The 15,691-nt window shown below is 33.2% G+C and overlaps 1 protein-coding gene across 1 annotated transcript in view; it reads left to right on the forward strand.

Moving 5' to 3' along the window:
• The first annotated feature begins 800 nt into the window (after window positions 1–800).
• Window positions 801–15,691, forward strand: part of LOC126735636 (uncharacterized) — a 36,515-nt gene continuing 21,624 nt past the window's right edge. The window contains exons 1-2 of the mRNA XM_050439700.1: window positions 801–820; window positions 14,290–14,393. The gene's annotated coding sequence lies outside the window, so the exon portion shown is untranslated. The remainder of the gene's footprint in view (window positions 821–14,289; window positions 14,394–15,691) is intronic.

Genomic DNA, 15,691 nt, shown 5'->3' on the forward strand with positions numbered 1-15,691 from the left:
AGAACAACCAGTGAACATACACCTTAACAGACTTGATGGATTGTTGACTTCTAATCGCGTGAATGTAAAAAGCACAGCGTCAAGTTTGACAAAAATAAGATATAAGTTTATTAGTGGTGAATCCCCAAAAAAAGGAGAAAGATTGTGTGCGTCCCTAGTTTGTCTCTGTACGTCCTCTCTCTGGAATCTGGATCTGTTTTTCATCACGCGATACGCAAAAAGTGTGCTGTACGGAGTTCTTAGATTACTTTTGTACACTAAGATTACGTTAAAACAAGTATTTTTGTAGTAAACTACATTAAGTGTTATAAAATAAAGTATTCATAACACCCTGGCACTCTCTATTATTTTCCAAAGGCTATAGGGTCAACCACACAAATGTGATAACAGTAAAATCCCTCATAAAAATCAAAACAGTCTTTACACAGAGTAATAAAGCACTGTGGTATGTTGAAACAAGCAAACTTCAACAACTGTTGGTCCTTCCAGCCCTATATCCTATACCTATAAGAAACCCATTTTTGGAATAATGGTACTTTTTGTAACTGCTTTCTGGTATGAAAGTTATGAAATGTAAGTTCTTTAAATAATAGACCAAACATTATTAGTGCCTTTTGTGCCACTCTGCTGTAAAATTAACTTTTGTAAACATTTTCTTTCTAAAGACAATTGCTTTCTCCAAGCTCCAGCCTTATTAATATTCACTCATAGATCTTAATATTCTTTGGATGGGGACTTGTCTTGAACAAGACTCGGTGCCAGTGTATATAATTTGTGTTTAAAAATAGTGTCAGATCAGACAAGCTGCTGTTATTATTTGGTGAGTTTTTTCCACTTTTATTATTAAGTAGCTGTATTTTATTGATGTGTTATAGGACTTGCTAACTTAAACTAAACTTTAACTCTCTAGTAAATGAGTTTATATATTTTTCTCTACATTTATTCACATAACATATAATAAGAGGTAACATATTATAACATAATTCAAATATTGATACTAATAACTTGAATAACTAATTATATTTTATGACATGTTGTTGCCCATTAAGTAAATTAAATCCTGTTTTTTTTGCATGTTAAATATTACATACCTCAAAATATATTATTATTATAGGATTTGTTCAAGTATTGTATTTATAAACCAAAATATCAGTTTCAGAAGATTTAGAATCACAAACGCTCCTCAGAAATTTGCAAAGAAAAATCAAATCCTGTAAATCTTGTATTACCAGAATTTCCAACTGAATAAATGCTTCTACAGTAAATAATTTTTTTTAACAACTTCTGCTTTTAATAATTATGATGACTTTAAATAGCAGATGGAACTTCTCAATGAAAGTTTAATTAGCTCTGATATTGATGAACCAGAAATAAAATATTGCTCTGCTTTATTTATTATAAAAAGAAAATTCATGATTTAACAGAGCCTCCTTGAGAGCGTTTAACCAGTACTTCAGCTGCAACAGTGTCAACTCCTTTAACTGCCCCTTTGAAATTCCCTGAGTTATCAATTAACACTTTCACAGGAAATTTCTCTGAATGGAATTCATTTTATCAACTGTTTGATACTCTTATCTTATTAATTTGATACTTTAAGGCATTGCAATGGCTGGAATCCTATCTGTCTAATCGTACCCAAAGAGTTACAGTATCTGGATGTTTATCCGATTCCAGATCCCTTAAAACTGGAGTACCTCAGGGTTCAGTGTTAGGACCACTATTATTTTTGCTCTATGTAAATGATTTGGGTTCAAAAAACTGCAGGGCAAAGTGGTTCAGTTTGCTGATGATACCACCATTTTATGGAATCATAGAGATTCTGATAATGTTAGAGCCCAGGTTTTTAAGGATCTTAAGATTTTATCGGAGTGGTGTGCTGCAAACAGGCTTGTATTTAATGTGGACAAAACCTTTATTATGGGATTTAAGTGTGACATTCAGGGCCTTATGTTTAATGAAAACTCCCCCTTGCAAAACAAAGAAAGCTGTAAGTTCCTTGGTATTACCATTGATGGTCGCCTTCGCTTCGAAGATCATATCCTAAATCTTGCATCAAAATTATCCTTTGGATGCTTTGCAGTAAGAATGGCGGGGCATGAGCTGGGAGGGGTAGTTGCACGTTCAGTGTACTTTTCTCTTATTGAGTCCCACCTTCGTTATGGCTTGCCTTTTTGGGGTTTAAGCAACAAGGGATTATTAAACATAATTTTTGTGATTCAAAAAAAGGCAGTTAGATACCTATGTTCCGCTGGGTTAAGAGATTCTTGTAAACCTCTCTTTATATCCCAAAAAATCCTAACTCTTTTTTCTCTTTTTATCTTAGAAACAGCTACTCTTATTCATAAATGTCCTAAACCTCCCTCTAACACTGGACATATGACTCGCCAGGTTAACGATTTTCCCTTACCAATCCCTACATCCTCCCTCACCAAGAACTCACTTATATACCTTAGCAAAAAAATTTACAACCATGTTCCTCTATGTATCAGACAAATTTTAGAAGTTAAGAGATTCAAAAAGGAATTAAAATCACTTTTATTATCCAGGGCATATTATAGCCTTGACGATTTTTTCAATGATACCTTTTAACTTGTGCTCTGACATCATTTTAGTGTTTTAGTTTTGTTTCCTGTTAAATAATTTAATTTACTTCTTCTAAATTCTGTTTTATTGACAGCTTTACTTATTTTTTAATGAAATTTATCAAAAAGATGCTTTTTTTTTTCTCAATCTGTTTGTTATGATTAATTTTGGTAATGTGTGTAAATGTTATGGTAAAGTGTTTTAGATGTTATGTTTGTTTGAAATTTGAAATTTAAAGTAAATTTGGAATTTTTTAGTTTGAGTTTTTTTATTTTTTGTTTTAGTTAGTAGCTGAACTATTTTTAGAAGAAGTAGATTTCCAGACTCACAGAGCCTTTGAATATGAAGTGGGCTCAAAAACTCTTCCCACCTTAAAACAAAAAAAAAGATGTGACGTCACATGAAAAATTTAATTCCTCAGAGAACAAAAGTAATACTTTAGCCAGTTGTCAAGGCTAGTAGTTTTATGTTACAAAATCTCTCTAATTCTCACTCTGACCCAAGTTATACTAGAATACACTTTTAACAACAAAATGTACTCATTGTGGTCAAAACTCACAATAAAATAAATAATATATAAAATTTATAGGTGTAATGAATTTAAAAATTTGACTCAACCACAAAGGTTCGCTTTTGTTCAGAAAAACTATCTTTATAAAAATTGCTCAGGCAATAAGCATTCAGCTGCTTAATGCAGTTTCCAAATAACTTGCAGTTACTGCCACAGGAAACATCACTCCAATGAAATGGTGGATATTACTTTTACACCCCTAAAAACTAAAAATAAAAAATTTTAAGCTTCCTGCACTGTATTGAACAATATAATTTGTAAGCTTCCTCAGATATCTATTGACAGGAATAAAATTATTATTTTTTCCAATCTCTCTTTGGCAGATCCATATTACTCTGTGGCGGGTGAAATAGACAAACTTCTAGGTGCAGATATGTGTTGTGACATATTACTTGATGGTATTATTAAATTAAGGAATGAACTTCCTACATTACAGAATACACATTTGGGATATATACTTTTTGAACATTTACCTTTTAATAAAAGGAGAAACTTTCAGATTATTTCTCTTTAGCTGCATCTATACATTCCTCAATAAATAATTTCTTATAAATAATATTCAAACAAATAATTTTAGTCAAGTCTCACTCTAATTGTGTTGAAACGAACTTAAATATACTCATTGAAAAATTCTGGAAAGTAGAAGAAGTTCCTAAACAATCTTCACTCGCCCCACAAGAAGAATTGGCAGAAGTTATTTTTTTACAAACTGCAAAAATTTTACCCTATGGCAGGTTTCAAGTCAATTTGCCCTTTGTTACCCCTAGTGACCATAAAAGATTGGGTGATTCATTTTATTCAGCTGTTAAAAAATTCTTAAACTTAAAATCTGCTGACATTCAAAAAATGTTTCTTTCGAGAAATTAGTATTAATCCAGAACACATAGTTTTGTTAAACATCTTATGTCGTGATTCCCCTGATATGCGTGATAAGATATCAAATGTATAGAATCACAAACTGTCTCATTGGACAAATTGCATCACATTTGTAAGCTCACTCCTCTTAATAGAATTAGCAAATTTACACAGACACACTCTACCCCTTGCCTCTGAAGCTTTACTTAAAGCATGTTATGCTCATGACATTTTGTATGAAACCTATGATAAAGATACATTACTGTTCACTCAAAAACAACTCTCATTTCTACTTAATAAACCAGGCATGACTCTACATAAATGGTGTTCCAATTCCCTTGAATTTCTAAAAAGTATCTCTACGAATTCACCTGACAAAAATTACGTCATATTCCCAGAAAACTCCACTAAGGTTTTAGGAGTTTCTTTGGAATTCTCAACTAGATATTTTTGATATTTCTGTACCTAATTTCTCTATTGAAAAACTTACACTATAAGGGAAGTTCTATCTTTAACAGTCCAAATTTATGATCCTAGAGATTTAAGATATGATTGGCATAATAAATCCAGTTACTGTGCAAAATTGATTATGCAAAAAATTTGGATTGAAAAAACTAACTGGGATGATAGTTTTAGTGTAAATACTTTAAAGGAATGGCTCTATTTTCTGAGTAACTTATCTAAGCTTAAAGACCTAAAAATTCCTAAATCATATTTTATTGAAGATGATATATCACTAATTAAACTTCATGCTTTCTCAGATGCTAGTATAAAGGCATATGCTGCTTGCATCTATATTAAAGAATTATATAAATCAAATATCATTTCTTGTACCCTTGTCACTTCAAAAAGTCATGTGACTTCCTTAAGAAAAATTACTTTTTGCATTACTTTTTGCACTCACTCATGCTCGTCAGAATTTGGATCTAACAGAGCCTTAGGTATTAAAGATATTTGTACTAATTACAGATGGAGGTATCAAATCATTTATTCATGTTAAGTACGAAAAAGGTTCATACAAGTCAAAATATCAGCCAGAGTTAATATCCTTAAAATATTAAAATATACAATTAAACATTAAATACTAAAAAAAGTTCACACTTCTAACCATGTAAAAGTTTTATAAAATACGCATAATAAAAATATAAGACACTAAACATTAACAATAAACAAACAGAATGAATTAGTCACCTAAAAGAGATATTTTCTGTAAGAAGCTGCATGTAGTCATATAAGGGATTTCTTAAGAGCACTTGTCGAATCCTGCTCTTGAACACACTGCCAGTCATGATATCTGATTTTGTTGTAATATTTTATGCCCCAATATCTTGGGCTGCTTTGACACCCTCAAGCCTACACAGTGGAACAGCAAGTTATCCGCCGGAGCGGGTTGGATACTCATGTTGGTGGTCATTTGTAAGATATTTATCAAGATTTGCTTCAGAGCGAAAACCCTGCACCACTGTGCGCTATGGCCCCATGCAAGGATAGTATAGGATATGACAGTGAAACAAGGCAAAGTATGCAGTCCTTAACACTCCCTCTGACACCGTTCCCAACAAATTATGCAAGACCAATATACTTCCATTCAGCTCTTTAGTCAAACCCTTAACATGTGCCTCCCACTTAAGTCTACTATCCATCTGGACCCCGAAGAATGATGCAGTACCAATTGTCAGAGCACAATCTTCAGCTTCCCTTAGGGTGAAGAGAAGATATCTAGTCTTGGATTCATTTAGAGCAAGGCTATTTTTTGAAACCAATTTTTAGCTCTTGACTGTGCATCCTGGACTCCACTGTTTAGAGCCTCCACTTGGGGACCACCCTGACCGATATGGTGGAATCATCAGGACATACTGTTCTTTCACCTTAATGTAGAGAAGGTTATTGATAAGTAAACTATAGTAACCTATAGACCTATGACAGACCCTTGTGGTACCCCAATGTCTATGGTTCTTATCCAATGACACACCACAAATCAAGACCCTTTGGGTACGACCCTCTAGGTATAAGCTGATCAAGTTAGTACTATTTTGGGTAAAGTTATAAATAAGAAGATTTCTGATAAGCAGATCGCGGAATACACAGTCGAACGCCTTACTAAGGTCACAGAAAATGGTATCAATATGATTTTTGTTTTTAAAACAATCCATAATGAATTATATCAAATTTAAGATAGCCTAAACAGTGTTTCGGCCCTTCCTGAATCCAAACTGTTCCTTACATAAAAGTGCATTTGCCTCAAAATATAACGCCATACTAGAAGTCATTAATTTTTCTAATACTTTTGCAATGACTGGGTGCAAGGTGATTGGGCGGTAGTTAGGGGTATTCATTTTATCTGCCTTTTTAAAGATGGGAATTATGATTGCCAGTTTTAGACAAGATGGAAAAGTGTTTTCTTTAAAGGAAATATGCCCCACAATGGAAAACCATGGGAAAACCGTTTGTGATTGTTTGACTCGTTTGACTTTTTCAGGAAATGCAGTTTATGCAGTTTCATAAGCGATTTTTATTTTATTACAAAAAAGTTCTCACTTTTCATCCACTGAAATATTGTAAAAAAGAAATTAGTGTTTGGAAAATGTGGACTACAGATTCTAGCAGACCTAAGTGGAGAGTCACTTGTGATAACTTAAACTGAGTGATTTGGTATTGTTGAAAGGTGAAAATACTCCTTCCTTATATTGGCCATTAGCCAGAGTCACTAAAGTTTTATATGGTCAAGACAAAAAGGTTAGAATAGTTAAACTTCGAACTAACGAGGCAGAATTTACTAGACATAATATATCAAAGGTATTTTCTTTGCCTAGTAATTTACCTGATAATGTTTGATTATCCTTGTATGACATTACTTTATACCCTGTTAATTTAAGTGTTTATTTAGGGTTCTACTTAGGTTTGATTTAATATTTTCATCTATAGTGTCTAGTTTTTAAGTAGTTTATCTTAATTGAAGGCTCCAATTTAGGTTATTTAGGTTATATTATTGTAAATTCCTGTATTTTACATTTTCTAGAATTTGTATACTTGCTTGCTTTGACTGTCAGTATTCTCTTGAAATTATTGGTCTTCTTCGGCAAAAACAATGAAGAAAATTCTAATAATTTCTAAATTGTTCCATGGGTCTTAAAAACGGACGCGTTTCATGACATATTCGGTTTTCATTATTTAGTCAGCTTCTTATCTTGGAAATAATTAACTGATAATCAATGTGAATGAGGTTAGAATTTATGACGTTGTTAATTAAGTGTGTTACTGAATTTCGTTACAATATTTTCAGGTAGGATTTTATAAACTTTGCTTTTTAAATACGCCCAAAGGAAAAAATCTAGTTGTGTTAAGTCTGACGACTGTGGGGGCCATTCAATAGCCATGTAATGCGGGGGAGCTCCATCTTATTGATCACATACAAAATGCATGTCTAACAATTACGTATTTCAAAATTTAGCATTTATTTCGATAAAAGATATATTAATGTAGGGTTTTCTATGTTGTCTAGGGTTTGTTGATGGTAATGAAAAGTCCGGTGCGGGATTTTCAAAGTATTTAATAAAATAATTAAGAAAACTATTGCACAAAAGAGTTTGGAGTAGACTTTAACTGTTAACTGATATGGTAAATCGCGTTCACATCCCTATGTCGAGCGGCTTTAAAACACTTATAACTCGTCTCACGTCTTATAATAGAAAAGGAAAAGGATGCAGCCACGTCTTACTGATCCTGACCTTAACCCGTCTTTACGTCTTTTATACGTCTTTCCGTCTTAATGTTAGGGACACGCCCTACGTCTTTTAAGATTTTCCCGAAAACGCGTCTTTTTCCCGTATCTCATTTCGGAACCTTCAAGAAGACTGTTCACTGATGTCCCCTTTCGTCATCGCCGATGTCACCGTTAAAGTAAAAACTGCCACCTAATCATAACACATCGATAAGGAGCGTTCACGGAGCCTGAATGAGATCATTGTTTATTGAAATGGATTTCGAAAGAAAAATAATATTATACATATAAATTAAACTACAAACCTAAAACTAATTTATTCTACACTCGGCCAGCCTGACTATGAGTCCGACTCGGACTCATCTTCATACGAAACCCACGGTTTCATAAACTCTGCACATGTTGAAGTTCGGATGGGTCCATCATGAATTCCTACTTTTACGACATCGTACCTCTCATTATCTTTCACCTTTATAACTTCATACAGCCCAAGAAACTTCTTATGCACTTTTAATCCAGATCCAAACTGCGTTCTTTTGATAGCTATCAGATCACCTTCTTTATAAAGCTTAGCTTTTTTCCTTCTTAGGTTATACCCTTTTCTATTTTCTTCTTGTACTCTAACTATTTGTTCCTTACACTGTTGACGTAGTTCTTCCCTGCTTTCTGCAAATTGCTGTTTCGCTTCTTGTTCTATTAGATCTCTAATCATGATATCTTCTTTTTTCCTCATTTTTATTCCTATGAGAATTTCAAAAGGTGTTGAGTCAACACTTCGTTGATACGTTGAATTAAGGGCTCGTTGAACTCTGTCGATATATTTATACCACTTTGTTGGATCATTTAGACTAAGCTTAGTTATAACTGGTAAAACGGTTCTGTGAATTCTTTCCACTTGTCCATTACCCATAGCGACGCCGGTTGTAATGGTCACGTGTTCTATACCTTCCTCTTTGCAGTATTCATTAAATTCATGTGCTGTAAAAGCGGTACCTTTATCTGTAATGACTCTTTTTGGATTGCCAAACCTCTTTTGCAATTTCATTAAACAATTTACTGTCTCCTTAGCTGTAGTCGACTTCGTGGGGTACAGCCATGTAAATTTGGTCGTCAATTATAGCAAGAATGTATTGATAATTCTTGTTTGTAGAAGCAATTGGCCCTACATGATCGAGATGATAGGTATGTAAAGGACCTTCTTGCTTAGGTATAGGATGATGTAGTCCTTCTTTCTTCCCTTCTTTTCTATTACCTAATATACAAGGAATGCAATTAGAAATAACAATTTGAATTTTTTCCTTTAACCTAGGTATAAAATATTCTTTTTTCAGTACTTCTTCTGTCTTCTTCACAGCAAAGTGTCCATCCTCGTGAGCTTTTCTTATTATCTCGTTTTGCATCCTCTTTGGCGCTACTAACAGTTCTTCACCATTCTCGTATTTATACAATAATCCATGCTTCAAAAAATAACCTTCTTGTTCTTATTTCAGTTCTAAAAGCTTTTTAATAGCCACAATTTGCTCATCTTGTTCTTGTGCCAACTTCAATCTTTGTGTGATCCCGTCTTCTACAGACATTGTAAACACTTGTGGATATCGACTTAGAGCATCTACATGAGGCAAACGACTTCCGCTTCTATGCTCTATCTCATAGTCGTATTCTTCTAGCAAAAGAGCCCACCTCGCTACTCTGGTCGTAAGGTCTTTTTTCTCCATTGTCTTTTGAAAAGCTGAACAGTCTGTTATGATTTTGAACTTTGAGCCCAACAAGTAGGCTCTAAATCTTTTAACAGCGTTGATAATAGCTAAAACTTCCAGTTCGTAAGATGTATATTTTTCTTCTGCCGGTGTTGTCTTTTTACTAAGGAAGTGCACAGGATGCAACTTAGAGTCAATATTCGATTTTTGTAATAAACAAGCTCCATAGCCATGTTTGCTCGCATCCGTGTGAAGCTCTATTGGAAGTCCTCTTTGATAAATTTGTAGAACAGGATATCTCGTAAGTAGATCTTTCAACTGTAAAAAAGCTTGTCTCTCTTTGTCTTCAAACTTGAAAAGTACGTTTTTTTTTAGCATATCGCTTAACGGCTTTGGTATTTTGGCGTATGAAGGAATAAACTTTCGGAAATATCCCGTTAATCCTAGATATGACTGTAACTGCTTAGTAGTAGTTAGTTCACTAAAATATTTAATAGCCTTAGTCTTTTCTTCAGATGGCTGTATTTTCCCGTCTTCGATAGTGTATCCTAAAAATTGAACTCTTCTCTTTAGGAACTGACATTTTTTCTTCTTAATTTCTAACCCATGTATTCGCGCTAACTCTAAAACTTGTTTTAATCTCTCTATCCCTTCTTTATATGTCTCACTAGGTATAATAAGATCATCCATGTAATATATGACAACATTCTTTGAAGTTAACGGTCGAAAAATATGGCTTATAAAACGTTGAAACACCGCTGGGCTATTACATAGTCCAAATGGACACTTTAGAAACTCATACTGCCCAGAAGGTGTAACGAAAGAGGTATACTTAATACTTTCTTCTTCAACGTCAACATGAAAAAAGCCATTCTTCAAATCTATCGTAGTGAAGATTTTTGCGTTTTCCAACTTGTCCAAAACATCTTCTATTAGAGGCAGCGGAAATCTGTCTTTTATAATATTTTTATTGATCTTACGAAAGTCACAACAAATCCTGGTAGTTCCATCTTTTTTACTAACTAATACTATAGGACTTGCAAAATCGGATGTACTTTCCCTTATTACTTCCTCCGTCCTTTAACCATTCCTCAATTTGTCGGTCTACCTCTAATTGTTCCGTTACAGCTAATCGCCTTGGCCTTTGATAAATAGGTTCATCATTCTTCAGTATGATCTTCATTTTTATGTCAGTCCTCTGGGTCTTTTCCGGCTTGTAATTTTTAATCAAATTGGTCACTTGTTCCTTATATTCTGGAATTTCAATATGAGTTACCTCTATATCAGTTGTTAGGTCTTCGTCTTTATCAACAGTGATCTTCATTAAAAAGTTATCTTTTTCCTTTCGGAAAACCGTTATTCCGTCTTCTCCTATAAAAACCTCAGCTTGCTTGAGTAGGTTATTTCCTATAATTACCTGAAAACTAGTAACTTCCTTTGGTAAAATGTGAAATAAAATTTTAAAATGATCTTCATTAATTTTAACTTTCTTCTGAATTGATCCTAAAGTCTTCATTTTATGTTCACCTAGTCCCTTCACAGTAATTGTATCATGGGATAACACATTATCTTCAAAGTATTTGTGATATATATCTTCTCTGATTGCACTTATATCACTTCCAGTATCAAGCAATGAGTTTATACTAACTTCTTCAAAATTCACTGTTATCAAGTTCTTTGGTAAAATATCGATAATACTAACATTTTGATGCGCCATTTTCCTAGTGTCTTTGCCAGGACACTGAGATGCTAAATGTCCATAATCATTGCATTTAAAACATTTTACTCCTTTCATTTTGCTCGGGCAATCTTTAGACTTGTGCCCTTTATCTTCACAATTAAAACAACGAGGGCTACTATTCTTGTCAGCCCTATCTTCCTTCTTTACTTCTTGACATACATGTTTCCTATAATCATTTCTTCCGTATTTATTCTTGTCCTGATATCTCGGCTTATCTTCATGTATTTGTCTTTTAGATTTTATTTGTTCGTATAACTTTATCTTCTCTTTGAATTCGGAAAAATTTTTTGCACCGTACAAAACAACTTTGTTGGCTGAGTCATCTTGAATCCCATCTATAATGTATTGAATCACTATTTCAGCTTCTAAATATGCTCGACTTCCTATTTCTCTCATAACTAATGTATACTCTTGTATCGATTCCGAGAATCCTTTTTTCCTCGCCATCAATAATTTATGAATTTGAACACTGCTAACTTTTACTTCAAATTCAGCTGTTAATTTCTTCTTTAACGTCTTCCAAGACTTGATTCCTTTTTCGGATTGTACGAATAACTTAGCTAACCCAGTCAATGACTTTTTTGTAAATATTAACTTCTGTAAGTCATTCCAGTTGGTAATTTCAGCAATTTCTTCGAAATCTGAAATCCATTTCTCAATAGGGTAATCGTCCTTGCCATTAAAAGGTTTAATGCTATCTTCCACGTCACGAAAAGTTAAGGAAAATGATCCATAATTTTTCTTTGACTGAAGTGAAGTCCTTTGGAGGCGATTTCTAACCTCTGCCAGTGGCTCATTATCGTCTTCAAGATTTTCGTCTTCATCGTCCTCGTCCTCTTCTGACTCGTCTTCCTCATCGTCTTCGTCTTTTTCAAGCTCGTCCTCGTCATTTTTACATGATAAATTATTTAAAAATACACACACGCGTCTCACTATTGCGTCTTGACTTCCTGCATAATCTAAATTTAAAATATGACACACACCTATAATATCATTAAACGGCACACTATTCATTACACTATCCACTTTTTCACTAAATTCTTTAGAAGTTTCTTCTAAATTAAATCCGGTAAATTTACGAACACTCTTTCTGGCAACTCGCGCTTGACCCTCCTTACCGAATGCTATGATGTATAAAGCTTGAATCGTCTTCAATTTAGCATTACTTATATTTTGGTAAATTTTCTCAATACTTCCTAATGTCGCCATTTTTTTTTTAAATAAAAAAAATTAAAAAACGAAATGAAGAGAAAAAAAATAAATAAAATAGAAAACGACTTGCGTAAAGCTCTATCCTCTTACTTTCCTCTTAAGCGTGAGTAAAAATATGCTATACCTAATATCGACATAAAATAACGCTATGAAAATATAAACAAAATAAATACTTTTTAAATAATAAGAAAAATATGTAAAAAAAAAACTTCACTTAACGTAAATAAAATAAATTGGTAAAATAAATCGCTTAAATAAAATAACATTAAAAAAAAATTAAATAAAACCAAATCACTCATCAGTGTTTATAATCCCTTAATAACTAACCGAAACTGCATTTATAATCTTATAACCTAATAAAATTAAAAATAAATCAATACCAACTTCTAAACATAAGCATTTAAGCAATTAAATCTGATTTTATCATAACACAAAATAAAAACGCATTTCATTTATTTGTGTATAAACATCAAAAACAAAATACTGTTTATACAAATGTTTTGTTTTGAAAAGAAATCCTCCGATTTAACTAAATGTAAACAATCGCGCCGCAAGAAATTAAAATGATTCATGCATCCCACCTTGCCACGAAATTCGAACAGACACTATTCACCGAACACTGGAAAAAGTACCTGCAATACATCCCATGTTGCCAATGACTCGAATATCACGTCATCTCCATCATCAAGCTGCTGCTCTGCTTAGGTTGGCATGCACGAAACATAAATGGAAACTGCCATCTACGATTGTCGCCTGGAATCAACAAGATTGCGCCATCAGCTTGGGGATCTTTGGTACTGCCCCCTGATACTCCCTCCTCAACAGGACAAAAATGCTTGGTGGGCAAACAGCTCTCCAACATTCAACAATGGGGCAATTGTTTAACTTAAAATCTAGTACAGTACCTTCGTAAAAGCTAAATCATTCAATCCATCACTCACTAATAATTATTCACATTAATCTCGTCGTAAAAAAAACTCGTCTTAACATCTTAAGCTCACGCTCACCAAATTCACTCCACGTAACCCTTTTACGTTTTGTATCCCGGACAGGCCCCCAAAAATGTAGAGTTTTCTATGTTGTCTAGGGTTTGTTGATGGTAATAAAAAAAAGTCCGGTGCGGGATTTTCAAAGTATTTAATAAAATAATTAAGAAAACTATTGCACACAAGAGTTTGGAGTAGACTTTAACTGTTAACTGATATGGTAAATCGCGTTCACATCCCTATGTCGAGCGGCTTTAAAACACTTATAACTCGTCTCACGTCTTATAATAGAAAAGGAAAAGGATGCAGCCACGTCTTACTGATCCTGACCTTAACCCGTCTTTACGTCTTTTATACGTCTTTCCGTCTTAATGTTAGGGACACGCCCTACGTCTTTTAAGATTTTCCCGAAAACGCGTCTCTTTCCCGTATCTCATTTCGGAACCTTCAAGAAGACTGTTCACTGATGTCCCCTTTCGTCATCGCCGATGTCACCGTTAAAGTAAAAACTGCCACCTAATCATAACACATCGATAAGGAGCGTTCACGGAGCCTGAATGAGTTCATTGTTTATTGAAATGGATTTCGAAAGAAAAATAATATTATACGTATAAATTAAATAACTACGAACCTAAAACTAATTTATTCTACATTAATTACTCACTGACAACAATATTATAGCAAATTCAAAGCTTGATATAATGTTAACAGTAGACTACAAGCCAACTGGTTTAAACTTAGCTTTAATCTTCTCCCAAAGATGCTAACATCGTTAGCGAAATACGTGACGAGAATTAAATAAAGAGTTTTCGTTAGTGGTAAAACTGTTTTGTGATTTGAATAAGGTAATTAATTGTTTACCTTATTAATAATCATAAAATATGCCGTTTTTGATAAATAATTCACCATATTATTTGTTATAGGTCGAGAGCAGCGCTTATATTTATTTGGTTTTTTCCCATTCTATTTATCTCTGGAACAAATGGCGCAATTGAGATCTGTGCGAAGGTCGGCAGCTCAAAAATTGGTACTTACCTATTTTAATGATTTACTCTATATTAATAATTTTTTATGGTGTGATTTAAGGTGAATGGTACAATAAAACTATATGAAAAATATCAACAGCAATTGATTTGAAATTGAACAATGCAACAAATACACATTTTTAAAATGTTCTAATAAAGGCTAAAATGTCGCTATTTAAATAGTAATATTTCAGATTAAACAGTATAAATTTAGATTTTTTTGGTCCTTATATAACTTAAAATAAGTGTGATACACTTATTTTCATTATCTATCCATATTTGTTAGAAGTGCTATGATGGCAAATATTTAAGAAAAAACATACAAAAACATTTTTGACCGAGATTTTTAATAAAGTTAATGGTACAAAATTAATAAATTAAAGGTCATTGTGTTTATGAATATATTAGAATAATAAACCGTCAAATCATTTTGCATTAACTATTTAGTTTTTATTATTACATAGCGCACTATCCTGCTATTATAGGATCTAAATATTTTCGCTTACCCAGCGCTTCAACTAAGAATTAATTTAATCTTAACTAATCTAAAACAATCGAGTCGTTTTCAAATGTCTGTTTATCTATCGAATACTTTATATAGGAAAAGAGAGTCAGAGATTAACCATTTTTCAAATATGAGTTTGGTTGCAGTTGAAAAGGCAATGTTTATAATGGATGATTTAATTGCAGCTATTTAGAGAGGAACAAGGTCAGTGTACGAATGTAATTTAACCTAAAATTATAATTTAAAGAAAGTTAAAACTATAAAACTTATCTCCAAGCCCTTGCCTTGCCTTGGTTAAGTAATGCGAGAGCGCTAAAAGCGATTCCAATTATGGCAATGAAAAGTATAACAAAGTTGATGCCTCTGGACTTATTTCTACAGTCCTAATCTTATTTGCATGAGTCTATGGAAATAAATATTTGAATATTGAGTATTGATATAATTTCGAGATTAGGATATACACTGGTTCTAAGCCAGGCTGTTAGAAGCTATACCTTAGCTTACCTTAGCTAACTCAGGTAGGTATAAAAAGGTATCTGGTGCTTGTTCAGGAGTGTTTGTACCAGAACTTAACTTAATATTAATAGCAGCAAAAGAATGTGGCGTTTTTTCGGCTGAATTATATGGCATAATTTAAGGGGTACCAAAATAAAAAAAATAGTATTACTAACAAAAACATAATATGTAGACCAGAGATAGAGTACAATTGTACTGCAGTCACTAACTAAAGTAGAGAAAAAAAGAGCTTTAGCTAACGAGTAATACGCTAAACATGATCTCATCGGAAACTGAATA

Source organism: Anthonomus grandis, chromosome 4 (genome assembly GCF_022605725.1).
Source record: "Anthonomus grandis grandis chromosome 4, icAntGran1.3, whole genome shotgun sequence".
NCBI lineage: Eukaryota > Metazoa > Arthropoda > Insecta > Coleoptera > Curculionidae > Anthonomus > Anthonomus grandis.